This window comes from Cherax quadricarinatus, unplaced genomic scaffold (assembly GCF_038502225.1).
Source record: "Cherax quadricarinatus isolate ZL_2023a unplaced genomic scaffold, ASM3850222v1 Contig1827, whole genome shotgun sequence".
Classification (NCBI taxonomy): Eukaryota; Metazoa; Arthropoda; class Malacostraca; order Decapoda; family Parastacidae; genus Cherax; species Cherax quadricarinatus.
In genome coordinates this window covers 23,567-39,895 of record NW_027196853.1, presented here as the reverse complement: position 1 = coordinate 39,895, position 16,329 = coordinate 23,567, and the positions used below count along the sequence as shown (strand labels likewise).

The following is a 16,329-nucleotide window of genomic DNA, read 5'->3' as shown; positions in this document are numbered from 1 at the left end:
AGTCTTAGAGATTTTCTTGGTGATTTATTGTATATGTCAGTGGAACGCCTTCCATCTGAGCAAAAAAACTAATGGAAAAATAAATAAATAAAGAAACGACTCTGGGAATAATAAGAATAATGACTTTTTGAGGATTTTACTTAAAATTTAAATATAATAAAAAATGGCCTTTGGTTCTAGTGCTGTAGTTGGGAAGGAGTAGGTAAGGCCCTGGATGAATCTCTGATGTTTAAGACGATGTAAGTAATCCTGGGTGGATGGTAACAGTCCGGTGTTCTGGAATCTCCCGTACCACTTGGTTGGAGCACCACAAGTAGAATAAATAAGGGCCGGTAGTAGTCGGATAATGTTAATTTGTCCATTTAACAAGTACATATCTTGCTCCTTTGTCTGGCGTCTACCCTGGATGACCACGCCAGGAACAGAGCTGGTAATAAGAAAAAACGAACTGGTTATTAAATGGTTATGATAATATAACACTTAAGAACGAAAAAGAGTGGTAAATACCAAAATCATTACTGGTAACCAGCAAACAAAAAGCAATGAACAGTAATACTCCTGGTAGATCACCCTACCTGATCAGGAGAAGAGTGGAGGTGAAGTGACTCTCCAAACTTCAGCCCACACCAGGTAAGGTCAATACTACCAGGAGTAGAAATTGAAACAAATCAGTCACCAGGAACTAGAGTTTTGCCCCAGCCTGCTAGAGGGGGGGAATTCATGGCGTAACTCGCTAATGGTTCCTGGTTGCCTGAACAACTCTAACCCCACTTACAACCCACTTTTCCCTCACAATACCCCCTTCCAAAACTTATGGACAGAGTTAATAAGTAACTTAGCGTGGACGGTTACAAAGCATGGCTTGCTTCTGCAGTGTTTTAAAAACTGAGGTTGGAGAGTTGAAGGAGGAGGTCTTGCTTCTCCAGGAGGAGATTAGGAGGCTGAAGGTCCACCTCAATGGGCCTGGGAGAGAGTGTGAGGTGGTTGGAGATGTGGGGAATGAGGCTTCTAGCAGTGAGGTGCAGTCTGTCTCTCACTGTGAGGAGGCTGTAGGTGGGGAGGTAGCAACGGCTACCAGCAGTGAGGTGCAGCCCAGCACCTGCTACAAGTGGCGAGTTGTTCACAGTAATGGGAGGCGCATCAGAGTAAGGAAAGTTAAGAGTGAAGATCTGAAGGTAGGAAATCGCTTCTCTGTTCTCCAGGATGAATGTACTTCAGTGGCCAGTGAAGGTAAGGGTACTACTGCCCCTGCTAATGAAGGTAAGCGCATTCTTGTGGTTGGTGACTCTCAGGTAAGATATGTTGACCGTGCTTTTTGTAATAGGAATAAGAAGATGAGAGATAGAGTGTGCTTCCCTGGAGCTGGTGTTGGGGACATTGTCAACAGGCTGGATAATATCATGTCAGGTAATGGGAACAAGCCCATTATCTGTCTCAGTGCTGGTGGAAATGATATTGGGAAGGGTAGGAGAGAAGAGCTGCTAGATAAGTACAGGTCAGCTATAGATTTCATTAAGTCTAAGGGAGGGATCCCAATCATATGTAGCATCTTGCCTAGAAGGGGAGTAGGAAATGAATGGTTGTCTAGGGCAATTGGTGTAAATTGCTGGCTAGACAGATACTGCAAGGAACTTGCAATCCCATTCATTGACAACTGGAACAACTTTTATGGCAAACATGATATGTATGCAAGGGATGGGGTACATCTCTCTGGGGCAGGGGTGGTAGCACTTGCAGACTCGATTGAGAAGGCCATTGGTGAAATGCCTATGATTTTAAACTGATGGAAGATAGAGGTATGGGTGTGTGTGGGAAACAAGCAGGTTGCAACACTAGGGTTGGAAACAGTAAATGTATAAAAGGCATTCAGCATGAAGTTATAAATAAAGACAATAGAACAGGTCAGCAAACAAAGGGGGACAGCAGAGGGCAGCAAGGGACTAGCTCCCTTAAGGTTTACTATACTAATAGCAGGAGTGTTAGAAATAAGATAGATGAGCTAAGATTAATTGCAAGTGCAGGAAACATAGATATTATTGCTATAACAGAGACCTGGCTCAATCTGAAAGATAGAGAGATGCCCTCTGAATGTCACATACAAGGCTATAAATTATTCCACACTGACAGGGTCAACAGGAAAGGTGGTGGAGTAGTGATGTATGTCAGAGACAATTTAAATTGTTGTGTTAGACAAGATATTAAATTAGAAGCGTCAGCCACTGAATCTGTTTGGTTACAGCTTCTCGAGGGCCGAGAAAAACTAATTTTGGGTGTGATTTACAGGGCCCCAAATCTTGATAGGGAGTGCAGTAAACTTCTATGGGACGAAATTCGTAAGGCATCTACATACGAAAATGTTGTGCTAATGGGAGATTTCAACTATAGACAGATTGACTGGAGCAATTTGACAGGAAATTTAGAGTCGGGTGACTTTCTTGATTCGATCCAGGATTGTTTTTTAAAACAGTTTGTGACAGAGCCAACTAGGGGAAATAACCTCCTTGACTTGGTTCTTGCCAGTAGGGAAACACTAATTAATAATCTTGAGGTTAATGATGAGCTTGGGGAGAGTGATCACAAATCACTCAGTTTTAACATATTATGGAATTCCCCTAATAATGGCAATCAAGTCTCCGTCCCTGACTTTCGCTTGGCTGATTTCATAGGACTGAAAAATTACTTAGGTGGGCTGAACTGGAATGACCTGACTAAGGGTCAGGTAGGTGGTGATGGTTGCCGATATGATGCTTTCCAGGGCATAGTTCTAGCTGCTCAGTCAAATTATGTTCCAAATAGGGAAATCAGATCAAACAAAAATGATCCTAAATGGATGAACAATAGATTAAAATATCTGATTGGTCAAAAGAGAGGCATATATAGGCAAATCAAAAGAGGAGAGGGGCAATTAAGAAATCGATATATTCAGTTAAAGAGAGAAATAAAAAAGGGAATTAGAAAAGCAAAAAGAGATTATGAGGTTAAAGTTGCAAGAGAATCGAAGACTAACCCAAAAGGATTCTTTCAGGTATACAGAAGTAAGATCAGGGACAAGATAGGCCCACTCAAAAGTTCCTCGGGTCAGCTCACTGACAGTGATAAGGAAATGTGTAGAATTTTTAACACATACTTCCTCTCAGTTTTTACACAGGAGGATACCAGTGATATTCCAGTAATGATAAATTATGTAGAACAGGACGATAATAAACTGTGCACTATTAGGGTCACAAGTGACATGGTCCTTAGGCAAATAGATAAATTAAAACCTAACAAATCCCCAGGCCCTGATGAACTGTATGCAAGGGTTCTAAAGGAATGTAAAGAGGAGCTTAGCACACCTTTGGCTAATCTTTTCAACATATCACTACAAACTGGCATGGTGCCAGATAAGTGGAAAATGGCAAATGTGATACCTATTTCCAAAACAGGTGACAGGTCCTTAGCTTCGAACTATAGACCAATAAGCCTAACCTCCATAGTGGGAAAATTTATGGAATCAATAATTGCCGAGGCAGTTCGTAGCCACCTTGAAAAGCATAAATTAATCAACGAATCTCAGCATGGTTTTACAAAGGGGCGTTCCTGCCTTACGAATTTATTAACTTTTTTCACTAAGGTATTTGAGGAGGTAGATCATGGTAATGAATATGATATTGTGTATATGGACTTCAGTAAGGCTTTTGACAGGGTCCCACATCAGAGACTATTGAGGAAAATTAAAGCACATGGAATAGGAGGAGAAATTTTTTCCTGGATAGAGGCATGGTTGACAAATAGGCAGCAGAGAGTTTGCATAAATGGGGAGAAATCAGAGTGGGGAAGCGTCACGAGCGGTGTTCCACAGGGGTCAGTGTTGGGCCCCCTGCTGTTCACAATCTACATAAACGACATAGATGAGGGCATAAAGAGCGACATCGGCAAGTTTGCCGATGACACCAAAATAGGCCGTCGAATTCATTCTGACGAGGACATTCGAGCACTCCAGGAAGATTTGAATAGACTGATGCAGTGGTCGGAGAAGTGGCAGATGCAGTTTAATATAGACAAATGCAAAGTTCTAAATGTTGGACAGGACAATAACCATGCCACATATAAACTAAATAATGTAGATCTTAATATTACGGATTGCGAAAAAGATTTAGGAGTTCTGGTTAGCAGTAATCTGAAACCAAGACAACAGTGCATAAGTGTTCGCAATAAAGCTAATAGAATCCTTGGCTTCATATCAAGAAGCATAAATAATAGGAGTCCTCAGGTTGTTCTTCAACTCTATACATCCTTGGTTAGGCCTCATTTAGATTATGCTGCACAGTTTTGGTCACCGTATTACAGAATGGATATAAATTCTCTGGAAAATGTACAAAGGAGGATGACAAAGATGATCCCATGTATCAGAAACCTTCCCTATGAGGATAGACTAAGGGCCCTGAAACTGCACTCTCTAGAAAGACGTAGAATTAGGGGGGATATGATTGAGGTGTATAAGTGGAAGACAGGAATAAATAAAGGGGATGTAAATAGTGTGCTGAAAATATCTAGCCTAGACAGGACTCGCAGCAATGGTTTTAAGTTGGAAAAATTCAGATTCAGGAAGGATATAGGAAAGTACTGGTTTGGTAATAGAGTTGTGGATGAGTGGAACAAACTCCCAAGTACCGTTATAGAGGCCAGAACGTTGTGTAGCTTTAAAAATAGGTTGGATAAATACATGAGTAGATGTGGGTGGGTGTGAGTTAGACCTGATAGCTTGTGCTAACAGGTCGGTTGCCGTGTTCCTCCCTTAAGTCAATGTGACCTGACCTGACTAGGTTGGGTGCATTGGCTTAAGCCGGTAGGAGACTTGGACCTGCCTCGCATGGGCCAGTAGGCCTTCTGCAGTGTTCCTTCGTTCTTATGTTCTTATGTTCTTATATATACAACTTTAAACTTATAGGGCTGAATTGCCAAAGCCCATCTCAAGAGTCTGCTATTTGAACCTTTAAAGTTTTCCAAGTACATCAGCGGCTTGTGATCTGTTTCAAGCACAAAGGGTTTTCCGTATAGGTAGTATTTGAATCTACTTATACCCCATACTAATGCGTAACATTCTTTCTCCGCAGTGGAGTATCTTTCTTCTCTGGGCAGAAGCTTCTTACTGGTGAAAGATACTGGGAAAGGAGTCTCCTCATAATGCTGAAGCAGTACAGCCCTGAGTCCAGAATGGGAGGCATCTGTTCGGAGACAAAATTTTTTATTAATATCTGGTAATTTTAGGACGGGGGGTTGGAAAATATTCTTTTAATTTCTTTGAAGCTTTGGATGGCTTCTTCAGAACAACTAAGAGGTTCCTTGACACCCTTTTTTAAATAGTCAATGAGAACTGAAGTCAAACTACCTAAATTTGGTACAAAACTTCTGTAGAAATTTACGGATCCAAGGAAACTTCTTAACAACTTTTTTGTAGCAGGGAATGTACTTTCTAAAATGGCTTTAGTCTTATTAGGAAGAGGTGATAAATTGTTGTCAGAGATAATGAACCCGAGTATTGTACCTCAGGATATCCAAGAAAGCACTTCTGTGGCTTGACTGTAAAGCCATGAATGAAAAAAGAGATCATTGAAAAATATGTAAATGGAGTGCATATGTCCGAGTTAGAAAGGCTATACAGAAAACCCCATTCAACCATCAGTACTATTTTGGCAAACAGAAAGGCAATAAAGAAAGCTGTTGTTGCAAAAGGTGCAAGTATGTTTTCAAAACAGAGACTGCAAATAATTGAAGAGGTAGAGAGACTGTTAATGGTATGGATAAACGAAAAACAAGTCTTTCATAGTCAATTATATGTGAAAAAGCAAGGCAGTTGCATGATGATCTCATTAAGAAAATGCCTCAAAATAGTGATGATATTGATGAATTTAAGGCCAGCAAAGGCTGGTTTGAGAGATTTAAGAATCGTAGTGGCATACACAGTGTGGAAAGGCATGGTGAGGTTGCCAGTTCAGACAAAAAAGCGGCTGAAAAATATGAGAAGGACTTTAGGAACACATAGACACTGAAGACTTAAAACCTGAACAAGTGTTTAATTGTGATGAAACAGGCGTGTTTTGGAAGAAAATGCCAAACAGGACCTACATTACTCAGGAGGAAAAGGCACTCCCAGGACATAAGCCTATGAAAGACAGGCTTGCTCTGTTGATGTGATGATGTTGATGTGATGTGTGAAGTATTTATTGGTGTATCACTCTGAAACTCCCAGAGTGTTCAGGAAAAGCAATATTATCAAGGATAATTTCTGTATGCTGTGGAAATCAAACAGTAAGGCATGGGTCACTAGGTAACTTTTCATGGATAGGTTTTATGGTGTGTTTGGTCCCACTGTGACAAAATACCTCCAGGAAAAGAAATTGTCACTCAAGCGCCTCCTGGTACTGGACAATGCTGCTGCTCATCCTCACGACTTGCAAGAGCAAATTGCAGGGAAGTTTAGCTTCATAAAAGTTAAGTTTTTGCCTCCTAATACAACTCCTCTCCTCCAGCCCATAGACCAGCAGGTCATTTCAAAATTCAAAAAACTCTACACCAAAGCAGTGTTTCAAAAGTGCTTTGAAGTGACCTCAGACAATGAATTGACCCTAAGAGAGTTTTGGAAAGATCACTTCAATATCCTTAGTTACATAAACTTTATAGGTAAGGCTTGGGAGGGAGTGACTACCAGGACTTTGAACTCTGCTTGGGTGAAACTGTGGCCACAATGTGTACAAGAAAAGGATTTTAAAGGATATAGGGCTAACCCTCAGGAGCCTATGCCAGTAGTGGAAGCTATTGTGTCATTGGGGAAATCCTTAGGGTTGGAGGTTTGTGACAAGGATGTGGAAGAGTTGCTGCAGAATGACGAGGAAGAACTAACCACTGCAGACCTGCAAGAGCTTCAGGTGCACCAGCAACAGATCATATCTCAGGAATGTTCTTCAGAGCAGGAGGAAGAGAGATGGAGAAAGATGACTTCAAGGATTAGGGGAATATGTACAATGTTTACAAAGGTGCAAGCATTTATGGATGAATTTTATCCTGTCACAGCTGTTGCAAGCCATATTGGCAACATGTACAATGACACTCTTGTGTCCCATCTTAGGGAAATCCTATGGGCATGTGAGAAACAGAGCTCTCTGGACAGATTTTTGGTGCGACAGGGGTCCAGTGACTCTCAAACTGGTCCTAGTGGCATTAAAAATCAAGAAGGGATGTAACCCCACCAAAGGACTTAGTACCTCAAGTCTTTATGGAAGGGGATTCCCCTTTGAAACAATAAAAGACCTCAATCTCCCTGCTGCTGGCACATCACTCATAAACAACTCCAATATATATATATATAATATATATATATATATATATATATATATATATATATATATATATATATATATATATATATATATATATATTATATTATCACACCGGCCGATTCCCACCAAGGCAGGGTGGCCCGAAAAAGAAAAACTTTCACCATCATTCACTCCATCACTGTCTTGCCAGAAGGGTGCTTTACACTACAGTTTTTAAACTGCAACATTAACTATACATTAATTTTCCTGAGGAGGAGCCAGCCTTGGTAATACTGTCTGAAGTTGTTACAGGGCTGAGTAAGCCTTCACAGGGTGGAATCCTGGGTGTTACTGGACTGGTGTGTGTGGAACCCTGGGTGTTCCTCAAGTGGTGTGGGACACATCCTAGGAGTTAGTGGAATGGTATGGGTGGCATCCAGGGTGTTAGTTGACTAGAGTGGGTGGCAACCAAAGCATTAGTGGACTGGTGAAGGTGGCACCCTGGGTGTTACTGGATTGGCGTGCGTTATATCCTGGGTGTTAGAAGACTTGTGTTGGTGGCATCCTTGGAATTAGTGGATTGGTGTGAGTAGCATACTGCATATTAGTGGACTGGTGTAGGAGGCATCCTGGGTGTTAGTGGACTGGTGTGGGTGGTATTCTAGGTGTTAGTGGACTTACATGGGTGACATTCTAGGTGTTAGAGGACTGGTGTAGGTGGCATCCTGGGAATTAGTGGACAGGAGTGGGTCATGTCCTGGGAGTTAGCATACTGGTGTGGGTAACATCCTAGATGTTAGTAGACAGGTGAAGGTGGCATCTTGGGTGTTAATGGTCTGGTGTGGGTGGCATCCTGGATATTAGTGGAATGGTGTGGGGTCACACCCTGTGTGTTAGTGGACTGGTGTGGGTTACATCCTGGGTGTTAGCTGATTGGTGTCGGTGGCATCTTGGGTGTTAGTGGATTGGTGTGTGTGGCATCCTGGGTGTTAGTGGACTGGTGTGGGTGTCATCCTGGGCATGAAATGGTGTGGGTGGCATCCTGGGTATTATTGGACTGATGTGCATTAGATCCTGGGTGTTAGTGGACTGGTGTGGGTCACATCCTGCATGTTAGTGGAATGGTGTGGGTCACTTCCTGGGTATTAGTAGACTGGTGTGTGTCACATCATAGGTGTTAGTGGGCTGGTGTAAGTCACTTCCTGGGTGCTAGTGGACTGGTGTGGAACACATCCTAGGTGTTAGTGGACTGGTGTGGGTCACATCCTGGGTGTCAGTGGACTCGTGTGGGTCCCAGGCTGGGTGTTAGTGGACTGATGTGGATGGCATCCTGGGTGATAGTGCACTGGTGTAGGTGGCATCCTGGGTGTTAGTAGACTGGTGTGGGTGGCATCCTGGGTGTTAGTGGACTGGTGTGGGTGGCATCCTGGGTGTTAGTGGACTAGTGTGGGTGGCATCTTGGGTGTTAGTGGACTAGTGTAGATGGCATCCTGGGTGTAGGTGGACTTGTGTGCGTGGTATCCTGTGAGTTAGTGGACTGGTGTGGGTCACATCCTAGGTGTTAGTGGAATGGTGTGGGTGGCATCCTGGGTGTTAGTGGAGTGGTGTGGGTGGCATCCTGGGTGTTAGTGGAGTGGTGTGGGTGGCATCCTGGGTGTTAGTGGACAGGTGTGGGTGGCAGTGGATTGGTGTAGGTGGCATCCAGGGAATTAATGGACAGGTGTGGGTCGATTCCTGGGTGTTAGTGGACTGGTGAAGGTGTCATCTTGGGTGTTAGTGGACTGGTGTAGGTCACTTCCTGGTTGTTAATGGACTGGAGTGGGTAGCACCCTGGGTGTTAGTGGACTACAGTGGGTGGCATCCTGTGTGTTAGTGGACTGGTGTGGGTCACATTCTAGGTGTTAGCAGACTGGTGTGGGTGGCATCCTGGGTGTTAGTGGGCTTGTGTGGGAGGCATCCTGGGTGTTAGTGCAATGGTGTGGGTTATATTGTGTATGTTAATGGATTGGTGTGAGTCACATTCTGGGTGTTAGCTGACTGGTGTGAGTGCTATCCTGGGTGTTAGTGAACTAGTGTGCATGGCATCATGGGTGTTAGGGGACTTGTGTGGGTATTATCTTGAATGTTATTAGACTGGTGTGGGTGTCATCCTGGGTGTTAGTGGATTGGTGTAGGTCGCATCGTGGGAATTAGTGGAGAAGTGAGGGTCACATCCTGGGTGTTAGTGGACTGGTGTGGGTTAAAGCCTGGGTGTTAGCCGATTAGTGTAGGTTCGTGGACTGGTATGGGTCACAAACCTGCATGTTAGTGGAATGGTGTGGGTCACTTCCTGGGTGTTAGTGGAAAGGTGTGGGTCATATCCTAGGTGTTAGTTGACTGGTGTGGGTCACATCCTGGGTGTCAGTGGACTGGTGTGGGTCACTTCCTGGGTGCTATTAGAAAGGAGAGGGTCACATTCTGCTTGTTAGTTGAGTGGGGTGGGTCACATCCTGCATGTTAGTAGAATGGTGTGGGTCCCATCCAGGGAGTTAGGGTACTGGTGTGGGTGGCATTCTGGGTCTTAGTGGATTTGAGTGGCTGGCATCCTGGGTGTTAGTGGAATGGTATGAGTGGTATCCTAGGTATTAGTGGACTGGTGAAGGTGGCATGCTGGGAATAAGTAGAATGGTGTGGGTGGCATCCTGGGTGTTATTGGACTTGTGTGACTCACATCCTAGGTGTTAGAAGACTAGTGCGGGTGGCATACTGGGTATTAGTGTACTGGTATGGGTTATATCCTGGATGATAGTGGGCTGGTGTGGGTGTCATACTGGGGGTTAGTGGACAGGCATGGGTCACATCCTGGTTGTTTGTGCGCTGGTGAAGGGTCATATCATGGTTGTTTGTGTGCTAGTGAAGGGTCACAATATGGGAGTTAGTGGACTGGTGTGGGTGGAATCCTTAGTGGTAGTGGTCTGGTGTGGGAGGCATCCTGGGTGTTAGTGAACTGGTATGTGTGGTATCCTGAGGGTTAATGTACTAGTGTGGGTGGTATCCTGGATGTAAGTGGACTGGTGTGGCTCACATCCTGGTTTTTAATGGACTAGTGTGGGTGGCATACTAGGTGTTAGTGGGGTGATGTAGGTGGCATCCTCAGAATTAGTGGGCTGGTGTGGGTGGCATCCTGGGTGTTAGCAGACTGGTGTAGGTCACATTCTGTGTGTGAGTGGACTGCTGTAGGTAATATCCTAGGTGTTAGTAGACTGGTGTAGGTGGCATCTTTGGTGTTGGTGTTAGTAGAATGGTGTGGGTCACATCCTGTGTGTTAGTGTACTGGTCTGGGTGGCATACTGGGTGTTAGTAGACTGGTGTGGGTTGCATCCTGGGTTTTAGTGGAATGGTTGTCTTAGGGAACAGTGTACTCAAGGAATAGTAGTCTCAAGGAACGATGGTCTCAAGGAACAGTGGTCTCAAGGAATTGTAGTCTCAAGGAATGGTGGACTCAAAGAATGTGAAAAAAGGGAAAAAAGGCAAAAAAAGAAAAAAACCCAGCAAACCTATGACTACCACCAGAACTATAAATACTACCCTTACTGCTCATAATTCGAGGGTAACTATTTTTTTATTTTGTTGATATAGTGATGAGGTCAGTGAAGAAATACAATTTATGATATGTTCACTGGTTGTCTTATGTAGTGAACTTTAACAAAATCACTATAGTATAAAGCAAAAATGAAATTTGAAGAGAACGGTTTGAGAGAGGAGGAGAGCGGATGTGTTGTGGCCGCCGGGAGATTCCCACGACTTCGGCGTCCACCACAGAGGCTCAGATTTCCAAAGATAAATAATCTTTCTCAATCCACCACTAAACAAGAACCAGAAAGACAGATCATCTACCAGGAGATCCCTGACCCTAAATGGCTTGAATTTAAGCCAGATTACAAGCCAAACCAAGTCCCCACTAACTTGACTACCAAGGATGTTCTTGTTGAACAACCTAAAAAAACCAAGAAAAATAAGACCAAAAAGAATCAAAATAAAGATAATTCCACTGTAAATAATGAGAAAAACAAAAAAACAAAAAATGCCAACCTGAAAAACAAGAAAAAACATTGAGCTACAAGGTTCAAGAGGGGACTCAAACTGTGAAAAAAGGGGAAAGGGGTAAAGAAAAAAAAAAAAAAAAAAAAAAAAAAAAAAAAAAAAAAAAAAAAAAAAAAAAAAAAAAAAAAAAAAAAAAAAAAAAAAAAAAAGGAACTCGGTTATGCAGCCACCTCCACGTGGTGAGTTCTGGGTGTCTTGTAAGACTGTTGTTGTTACTTCATACTAAGTCATACAAGATAGCTGAGAGCTGCTCATATTCTATATATATATTGACTATCATAAAGAATACATACAGCGGAACCTCGGTTTTTGTCTGCCCTGGTTTTCATCGAACTTGGTTTTATATGACATTTTTTGTCAAAATTTTGTCCTAGTTTTCATTTATCAACTCGGTTTTCATTGAGTTGACAGTCGTATGCCGTACCGAACATGTCCGCCACACTCACACAAAGCATCTCGAGCATTCTGAGTCAGTCTGGCTGGAGGGTGGTAGTGATGGTGGTAGAGATAACTTATCTGCCCTCTCCTCTCCTCACCGTCTTCTATACGCCAACAAGAGTCGTCTATAAAAATTAAAGTGATGTTAAATGTTCATTTATCTAATTCAATAGTCCTTTATATTTATTTCTCATTGTTTTCTGTATGTAAAACTATAGATACTCTCTATAAAATGTATATTTTGTTAATACTTTTGGGTGTCTGAAACAGATTAACTGGATTCACATTATTTCTTATGGGCAATATTCCTTCAGTTTTCGTCGAAATCGTTTTCTTGGTCTTATTTGATAGAATGAAAGATATACTACGGAAATAGGGATGATTTTCATTGATTTCACAATGAAAAGGACCTTGAAATTGAGCTCAAAGTAGCAAAAATGTTCAATTTTTGTCGATTTTCAAGAGTAAACAAATGACGTCACCATCCAATAAGTGTCCAACTAACCATTCTAATACACAGTCATGAATGGGTTGACATTATTTATACAATTATAACAATAATGCAGCAGTCTACATAACAGATAATCTTCTATTTCTTGTTTGAATAAAAATTCAAAATAGAAAGCAAGAGGGGCCTGGACACGTGAAGTTGAGTGTAAAGGTAGAAAGTTGAAAGTGAACATAGAAAAGAGTAAGGTGATGAGGGTATCAAATGATTTAGATAAAGAAAAATTGGATATCAAATTGGGAAAGAGGAGTATGGAAGAAGTGAATGTTTTCAGATACTTGGGAGTTGACGTGTCGGCGGATGGATTTATGAAGGATGAGGTTAATCATAGAATTGATGAGGGAAAAAAGGTGAGTGGTGCATTGAGGTATATGTGGAGACAAAAAACGTTATCTATGGAGGCAAAGAAGGGAATGTATGAAAGTATAGTAGTACCAACACTCTTATATGGGTGTGAAGCTTGGGTTGTGAATGCAGCAGCGAGGAGGTGATTGAAAGCAGGGGAGATGTCCTGTCTAAGGGCAATGTGTGGTGTAAACATTGTGCAGAAAATTCGGAGTGTGGAAATTAGGAGAAGGTGTGGAGTTAATAAAAGTATTAGTCAGAGGGCTGAAAAAGGGTTGCTGAGGTGGTTTGGTCATTTAGAGAGAATGGATCAAAGTAGAATGACATGGAGAGCATTTAAATCTGTAGGGGAAGAAAGGCAGGGTAGGGGTCATCCTCAAAAAGGTTGGAAGAGGCAAGGGAGGTTTTGTGGGAAAGGGGCTTGGACTTCCAGCAGGCGTGTGTGGGCATGTTCGATAGGAGTGAATGGAGATGAATGGTATTTGGGACCTGATTATCTGTTGGAGTGTGAGCAGGGTAATATTTAGTGAAGGGATTCTGGGAAACTGGTTATTTTTATATAGCCAGGCTTGAGCCCTGGAAATGGGAAGTACAATGCCTGCGCTCTAAAGGAGGGGTTTCGGGATATTAGCAGTTTGGAGGGATATGTTGTGTATCTTTACACGAACAGTGGGACCTCTACTTGCAAGCGTGTCCACGTGTGAGTTTTTCCAAATACGAGCAGTCGATGGGTAAATTTTTTGCTTCCATACCCAAGCAAAATTTCCACAAGTGAGCAGACCTCAAGGCAGGTTCCTTGACACTGGTGAGGGGCTCTTGCTCTTGATCTCGGGAATTGTATCTCATCTGTATGTTGGACTATCTTATTGAAACTTGGGCAATGTATGATCCATCATACATTGCCAAAATGAGTTAGTTTAATATCTTTATTATGCACCCCATACCCATCCTGTGGGCGGTAGTCAAAAGATTACAAAGGTACATAATGGGTCCAGGGACTGGACCCCAAAGTTATGATAGCTGAACTAGTTACAAAGGTAACGAACTCCAGGTAAATCTGGTCACAATCTTGGCAAGTTACAAAGGTAATGACTCAGCCTCACTCCTATACATGGTTACAGTCATGAACAAATTACAAAGTAATGAGCCACTGATATGTCCACACCTGGTCACAATTGTAATGAGTTATAAATACAAATATTAAGGGGGTCATACACCCACACGAGCGTGCGTGTGCACATATACACACACACGAGGGCACACGCACAGACATATGCACACGAGTGTACAAACATATGCATAAACACAAGCATGCACACCCACACACACACACACACACACACACACACACACACACACACACACACACACACACATATGCACACGAGCATACAAATATATGCATACACACAAGCACGCATACCCAAACACACACAGACACACGTACAGATATATGTACACGAGCGTACAAATATATGCAAACACACAAGCACACAGACACACACACACACGCACACACACACACACATATATGATGGAAGGAATAGACTCTGAAGTGTCCCTGTTCGCAGATGACGTGAAGTTGATGAGAAGAATTAAATCGGACGAGGATGAGGCAGGACTGCAAAGAGACCTGGACAGGCTGGACATGTGGTCCAGTAACTGGCTTCTCGAATTCAATCCAGCCAAATGCAAAGTCATGAAGATTGGGGAGGGGCAAAGAAGACCGCAGACAGAGTATAGGCTAGAGACCTCACTCAGGGAGAAAGACCTTGGGGTGACCATAACACTGAGCACATCACCGGAGGCACACATCAACCAAATAACCCTGCAGCATACGGGCGCCTGGCAAACCTGAGAATAGCGTTCTGATACCTTAATAAGGAATTGTTCAAGACACTGTACACTGTGTATGTTAGGCCCATACTGGAGTATGCAGCACCAGTCTGGAACCCACACCTGGTCAAGCATGTCAGGAAGTTAGAGAAAGTACAAAGGTTTGCAACAAGGCTAGTCCCAGAGCTCAAGGGAATGTCGTACGAGGAAATGTTAAGGGAAATCGGACTGACGACACTGGAGGACAGAAGGGTCAGGGAAGACATGATAAAGACATACAAGATACTGCGGGGAATAGACAGGGTGGACAGAGATAGGATGTTCCAGAGAGGGGACACAGGGACAAAGGGTCACAACTGGAAGCTGAAGACTCAGACGAGTCACAGGGATGTTAGCAAGTATTTCTTCAGTCATAGAGTTGTCAGCAAGTGGAATAGCCTAGCAAGTGAAGTAGTGGAGGCAGGAACCATACATAGTTTTAAGAAGAGGTATGACAAAGCTCAGGAAGCAGAGAGAGAGAGGACCCAGTAGCGATCAGTGAAGAGGCGGGGCCAGGAGCTGAGTCTCGACCCCTGCAACCACAATTAGGTGAGCAATTAGGTGGTATTTGTGAACGACATGACGGAAGGAAGAGACTCTGAGGTGTCCCTGTTTGCAGATGACGTGAAGTTGATGAGAAGAATTCACTCGATCGAAGACCAGGCAGAACTACAAAGGGATCTGGACAGGCTGCAGACCTGGTCCAGCAATTGGCTCCTGGAGTTCAATCCCACCAAGTGCAAAGTCATGAAGATTGGGGAAGGGCAAAGAAGACCACAGACGGAGTACAGTCTAGGGGGCCAGAGACTACAAACCTCACTCAAGGAAAAAGATCTTGGGGTGAGTATAACACCAGGCACATCTCCTGAAGCGCACATCAACCAAATAACTGCTACAGCATATGGGCGCCTAGCAAACCTCAGAACAGCATTCTGACATCTTAATAAGGAATCATTCAGGACCCTGTACACCGTGTACGTTAGGCCCATATTGGAGTATGCGGCACCAGTTTGGAACCCACACCTAGCCAAGCACGTAAAGAAACTAGAGAAAGTGCAAAGGTTTGCAACAAGACTAGTCCCAGAGCTAAGAGGTATGTCCTACGAGGAGAGGTGAGCTAAGAGGTATGTCCTACGAGGAGAGGTTAAGGGAAATCAACCTGACGACACTGGAGGACAGGAGAGATAGGGGGGACATGATAATGACATACAAAATACTGAGAGGAATTGACAAGGTGGACAAAGACAGAATGTTCCAGAGATTGGACACAGTAACAAGGGGACACAGTTGGAAGTTGAAGACACAGATGAATCATAGGGATGTTAGGAAGTATTTCTTCAGCCACAGAGTAGTCAGTAAGTGGAATAGTTTGGGAAGCGATGTAGTGGAGGCAGGATCCATACATAGCTTTAAGCAGAGGTATGATAAAGCTCACGGCTCAGGGAGAGTGACTTAGTAGCGATCAGTGAAGAGGCGGGGCCAGGAGCTCGGACTCAACCCCCGCAACCTCAACTAGGTGAGTACAACTAGGTGAGTACATACACACACACACACACACACACCCACACACCCACACACACACACACACCCACACACACACACACACACACACACACACACACACATACACACACCCACACACACACCCACACACACACCCACACACACACCCACACACACTAGTCGTTGGGTTGTCACTAAACACCTGTGACCCCCCCCCCACATCAGCAACGGATACAATTTCTACAAGACGGTGTCAACCTCAACCAGACACCCCAGTAT

At 43.4% G+C, this 16,329-nt stretch overlaps 1 long non-coding RNA gene across 1 annotated transcript; it reads right to left on the bottom strand.

Moving 5' to 3' along the window:
* Positions 1-201: 201 nt before the first annotated feature.
* On the bottom strand, positions 202-12,760 carry LOC138851724 (uncharacterized). Its single transcript, XR_011391374.1, has 2 exons — positions 11,828-12,760; positions 202-427 (listed from the first exon to the last, which is right to left on the bottom strand). It is a non-coding gene; the product is annotated as an uncharacterized lncRNA (long non-coding RNA).
* Between the last annotated feature and the right edge of the window lie 3,569 nt (positions 12,761-16,329).